Raw genomic sequence first — 5,846 nt, 5'->3', positions numbered from 1 at the left:
CTTCTTAGGTGCAATGGGCTCTATCCTTAGGGGAAAAAGTGAAAGAAAACATCCTTGAGAAGATATTCAAGGGTTACATGTAGGAATGACTGCCCATAAAACACACTAATTCCTGCTAACACCATAAAGTTACTCCCTAGGTCAGGATAAGCTTCCTCCTCTGTCACTCAGCATTCGTGTTTGACTGCTGACCACCAGTGGTGCCAGAAGGCCTCATCCTAAATCCTGCTCTCCTGGATTGTTATATATGGGTTGAGGTAGGGAAGCACTCTAGCCTGACTGAGTGTGAGAAGGGGAGAGCCCAGTGCCACAGTGACCCGGAGAAGAATGGCGGCCACCAGCAAGCTTCTCGTCCTGCTGCTGCTCAGGCTCAAGGCGCCCACTGTGGCTCTGGCTGGCTACATCAAGGCTCTTGCAGCCAATGCAGGAACAAGGTTCGCTGTTGCTGAGCCTCAGATTTCGATGTTTTGTGGGAAAATGAATATGCATGTGAACTTTCAGACTGGCAAATTGGAGCCTGACTCAACAGGCACCAGGAGCTGCCTTGGAACAAAGGAGAAAGTTCTTCAGTATTACCAGGAGATATATCCAGAGCTGCAGATCACAAATGTGATAGAAGCAAACCAGCCAGTCAATATTGATAGTTGGTGCCGAAGGGACAAAAGGTAGTGCAAGAGTCACATTATTATACCATTCATGTGTCTTGTGGGTGAATTCGTAAGTAATGCCATGCTAGTTCCAGAAAACTGCCAGTTTTTCCACCAAGAGCGGATGGAGGTGTGTGAGAAGCACCAGCGCTGGCACACGTTAGTCAAGGAGGCATGTCTGACTGAGGGGATGGCCTTATATAACTATGGCATGCTGCTGCCCTGCAAGGTAGACCAGTTCCATGGCACTGAATATGTGTGCTGCCCTCAGACAAAGATTGCTGACACTGACTCAACTATTCCAAACAAGAGGAGGAAGAGGAAGATGAGGAAGAGGAAGAGGAGAAAAATGATGAAGAGGAAGACTATGATCTTGATAAAAATGAATTTCCTACTGAAGCAGATTTGGAAGACTTCACAGAAGCAGCTGCAGATGAGGAAGAAGAGGATGAGGAGGAAGTGGTGGAAGACCATGATTCCTACTATGACCCCTTTAAAGCAGATGATTACAATTAGGAGAACCCAACTGAACCCAGCAGCGATGGGACCATTTCAGACAAGGAGATTGCTCATGATGTTAAAGCTGTTTGCTCCCAGGAGGCCATGATGGGGCCCTGCATGGCTGTGATGCCTCAATGGTACTTCTAACTCTCCAAGGGAGAGTGTGTATGATTTATTTATGGCAGCTACAGTGGCAACAAGAACATTTTTGAGTCTGAGGATTATTGTATGGCTGTGTGTGAAGCAATGATTCTCCCAACTCCCCTGCCAACCAATGATGTTGATGTGTATTTTGAGACCTCAGCTGATGATAATGAGCACACCTACTTCCAGAAGGCTAAGGAACAGCTGGAGATTTGACATTGAAACCAAATGGACAGGGTAAAGAAGGAATGGGAAGAAGCAGAACTTCAAGCCAAGAACCTCCCCAAGACAGAAAGACAGACCCTCATTCAGCATTTCCAAGCTATGGTTAAAGATTTAGAGAAGGAAGACAGCCAGTAAAGAACAACCCTCCATGGCCTCTGCATCAATTCCTGCTTCCTGACCTGCTTGAATTCCAGTCCTCACTTCCTTGGTGATGAACAACAGTATGGAAGTGTAAGCTGAATAAACCCTTTCCTCCCCAACTTGCTCCTTGGTCATGATGTTTGTGTAGGAATAGAAAGCGTGACTAAGACATTCCTCCCAGTCTCATGATTCCACTCTGCCCCCTTGAAATAAGATATTGTGTTTGAACAATTACTTGTGTTATCACTTCCCAAAACACTAAAATCCAAAGGATTTCAAACTATGTTGTACATAATTGCCAAGCCCTTTAGGCTCAGGGTTGCACTGCTGTCCTAAGCAGTGGAAGGTTTGCAATCTGAGACTGACTCATAATTAAAGACTCCTATTAATGATTGCATCTGACCCTGCAATTCTTGAACTCCACCGGGGTTCTTGAGGAATTGGGGCATAACATTTTGGGGCATGCCCAAAAGGGGATTCCCCAGCAGATCCCTGGTACCTGCAATCCTGAGACTCTAAAGCCATCAAATGAGTGTGGTGAGTGTCAGGGTTTCTGTATTGTCCATTGTTCAATATACATGACTGTTTTTGTATCTGTATTTTGGCACCAGGAAAAGCTTGGAAACAACAATGTATGCAACAAGAAGTGACCATAGAAGATGAACTGCTTGGTCAAGGCTATGACGAGAAGGAAGATGTTCCAGACCCAGAGTTCAGAGTGGATGAGGTCCTCCCCCATCAGTTAAAAGTGCACACAGTACTCGACCTGACCTAAAGGACTTGCCTCAGCTGGGAGCAGAGTGGATTTGGTTCACACATGAAAGTAGCTTCATTAGAGAGGGGCAGAAGAAAGCGGGAGCAGCAGTAACCACGGAAATGGAGTAATTTGGGCCCCCCAGGTACCTCAGCTCAAAGGGGTGAACTGATAGCTCTATCTCAGGCCTTTATCATGGGGAAAGGGCTTGCAGTCAACATCTACACGGATAACCAGTATGCATTTGCAACTACTCATATACATAGAGCCATATATCAGGAGAAAGGACTCCTAACTGCAGAAAAAAATACCAAGAACAAAAATGAAATCCTACAATTACTTGAAGCCCTCTGGCTTCTGAATAGAGTGGTGATCATGCACTGTCCAGGCCATCAGAAAGAAACAACAGCTGTGGCAAGAGGTAACAACTTGGCTGCCAAAGCCGCCAAAGAGGTGGCCCAGTTGATATCAGCTGCCTCCCTCATGTTAGTTGTGACACTACCAGAACCACCTGACCCCAACCTGTTAGAATGTCCAGTCAATATGTAAGAAGAGATCAAATGGGCCAAGAATTAGCCCCTGAGCCAGTGCTCAGAGGGCTGGTGTCAGACAGCTAAAAGAAAGTTAATATTACCCACCTAACTGGTAAGAGATATCCTCAGGAAAATCCACAGTCATCCACATGGGAGTGAGATGGACAGTTGATGCAGTGAGCCAATCTAAAGTCACTTTCAGAGACATGCAAAATACTATCAAGAGCATAGTGTCAAACTGCAAAGCTTGACAATAAACCAATACCCACAACACCGTCAAACATCCACGCTCTCATCTGAGAGGTAAGAGACTGGGGGCCTACTGTGAAGATGGTTTTACAGAAATCAAACCAAGAGAGTGCAGCTACAAGTACTTACTGTTGTTCTTGGTTACCTTCTCCAGGTGGGCAGAAGTATTTCCAACAAAGACTGAAAGTACAACGGTAGTGGCTAAAAAGTTGCTGAAAGATATCCTACCCAGGTATAGATTCTCTCACATGATAGGGTCAGACAATGGACCAACATTTGTGCCCAAGGTAAGCTAGGATATAGCAAAATATATTGGGGCAGATTGAAAATTACATTGTATATAGAGACTCCAACATTCAGGCCAGTTAGAATGAATGAATCAGATGCTAAAGGAGACCTTGACAAAATTAGCCATAGAAACTGGCAGAGACTGGGTGACAGTCTTTTCCTTTGCCCTGTATTGGATAAGGAATTCTGCTTACTGAATAGGATTAACCCCCTTTGAAATCATATATGGTACCCTACTTCTAATATGCCTAATGTTCAGTCAGCAGCTGTTGCAGAATTAGAAGATGATGAGTTAATAACTAGGATCAGAGCAACCCAATGGGTTCACAAGCAGGTTTGACCTAAATCGTGTACCCTCTATGAAACAGGTCCAATTCTGGAACAACACAAGTTTCAACCTGGATACTGAGTCTATGTGAGGAAATTTTGATAGAACTTTTGGGAGCCTCACTAGAAAGGACCCTATGTCATTTAGCTGACTACACCAATGGCTGTAAATGTGGATGGGATCTCTGCCTAGGTGCACTAGGAGACCAGCTAATCTCCTATTCCCAGAAGATTACCAGACTTCACAGCTGACACTGGAATGGAAAGTTCAAAAGGGCGCCAGTTCTTTCAAGCTAAAATTAACTCTGTTGTGAGTCTGCTGTTTTTAACTATGTGCTTCGCTCCTTGCTACCCCCAGCCCTCATCTGCATTCAGACTAAAAACCTGCACCAGACGTATGACTTGAATTGGACAATTGAAAATTCTGAGACTGGTTACCACGTCGAACTGGCTAAAACAAAAAAGCTGCTTGGGAACCCCTGATTCCCAGATTTGATATTTGATCTGTGCTGGCTGGCTAATAACTCATGGTCTGACACTCAACAGACTTTATGGCATCCATAATCACCATGTGGGTGGAGGACTTTTTATATATGTCCTGGAGAAAAAAAGAATTGCTATATGTGGGGGTCCAGAACAATTTTACTGTGCTTCCTGGGGATGTGAGACATCAGTCACAAAGATAAAGACACGGGACATGCTAAAAACAAAAACAAACAAACAAACAAAAACAAAAACAAAACTACAAAAAAAAACTTTATCACAGTTACCCAACAGGGGAGCAAATTCAATGTTTTACTGAGGTTCACAGACAAATGGAAACAAGCAAAGGGATAAGAAGCTGAGAGACCTTCAGGCCTTTGGTTCTAGGTCATTGGAGGGACTAGTCCCAGATTCATTTTTACCATAAGACTCTTGGTAAAAACCCATTGTGAATCCCCTGCCAGTAACTGTAGGACCAAATCAGAATTTGACAAACCCTAAACCTGTACAAAGAAGCCCTGCATGGGCAAACTTGCTCCAGTGCCAGTCCTCAGACTGGCAGCTGTCATTCCCCCAGTCTCACCCCAGGAAAGGCCCCCAGATCCAGTATCATTCCCCAACCACAAAGAACCAGGACCCACTCTGGTCAGTGATGTTAAAGATCTTCCAGACTCTAAATTTCTCCCAGCCAGAGCTAACTACTTCTTGCTGGTTATCCTATAATGCTAGATCCACTTTTTGTGAAGGTGTTGGATTCACATCCAAATATGATGAGTCTGAGAAGAACATTGCATGCAGATGGTCCAAGGAAGGCCCATTCTTAACCCTGTAGACCATATTGGGACAGGGCACCTTCCTGGGAAAAATACCCCTGTCACATCAGCACCTCTATAATCAAACAATCCCCACTGTTCATTCCAAATGCGTTGTCCCTCCCCAAAAAGTGTGATAGACATTTCAACAGATCTGACTCTATGCATGCATGGAGAGGTCCTTAATTCCCCTACCACAAAGGAGTTCTATATTCTAGTCCAGTTAGTATCACACATAACCTATTATTCAGAAATATTAGTACTGAATGGCCTAGTAGGGCACGTTGGGGGGGGGGCATCATGAAGCAGAAGAGGCAACATATTTCTCTAAATTTGGCTGTAATTCTGGGGGCAGGGCTAGCTGGGACAGGGCTAGCTGGGGCAGGTACTGGAATAGGTTCCCTAACATTGTAAGGAAAAAAACTGTAATAGCTTGAAAGCAGACATTGATGAAGACATTCAATGCCTATACAAATCTATCTTGCATCTAGAGCACAATGTAGACTCTCTAGATGAGGTAGTGCTGCAGAAGAGGCAAGGACTTTGTGTTCCTACAACAGGGAAGATTGTGTGCTGCTATGCATGAAGAATGTTATTTCTATGTCAACCATTCTGGGGTTATTAGAAAATCAGTAGCTAGGAAAAAATAGGCACCAAAGAGAATGGGAGAACTCCAAAAGTTGGTATCATTCACTGTTCAATATTTCACCATGACTGACTACCCTTATTTCCACAATCATGG

At 44.3% G+C, this 5,846-nt stretch overlaps 1 pseudogene; it reads left to right on the top strand.

The window, feature by feature from the left end:
* Window positions 1-327: 327 nt before the first annotated feature.
* LOC110315617 lies at window positions 328-3,481 on the top strand (annotated as a pseudogene).
* Window positions 3,482-5,846: the final 2,365 nt, after the last annotated feature.

The sequence above is a fragment of the Mus pahari genome, unplaced genomic scaffold (genome assembly GCF_900095145.1).
Source record: "Mus pahari unplaced genomic scaffold, PAHARI_EIJ_v1.1 scaffold_12014_1, whole genome shotgun sequence".
Lineage (NCBI taxonomy): Eukaryota > Metazoa > Chordata > Mammalia > Rodentia > Muridae > Mus > Mus pahari.
The sequence above is the reverse complement of the archived record's forward strand: the minus strand, read 5'-3'. Positions and strand labels throughout refer to the sequence as shown.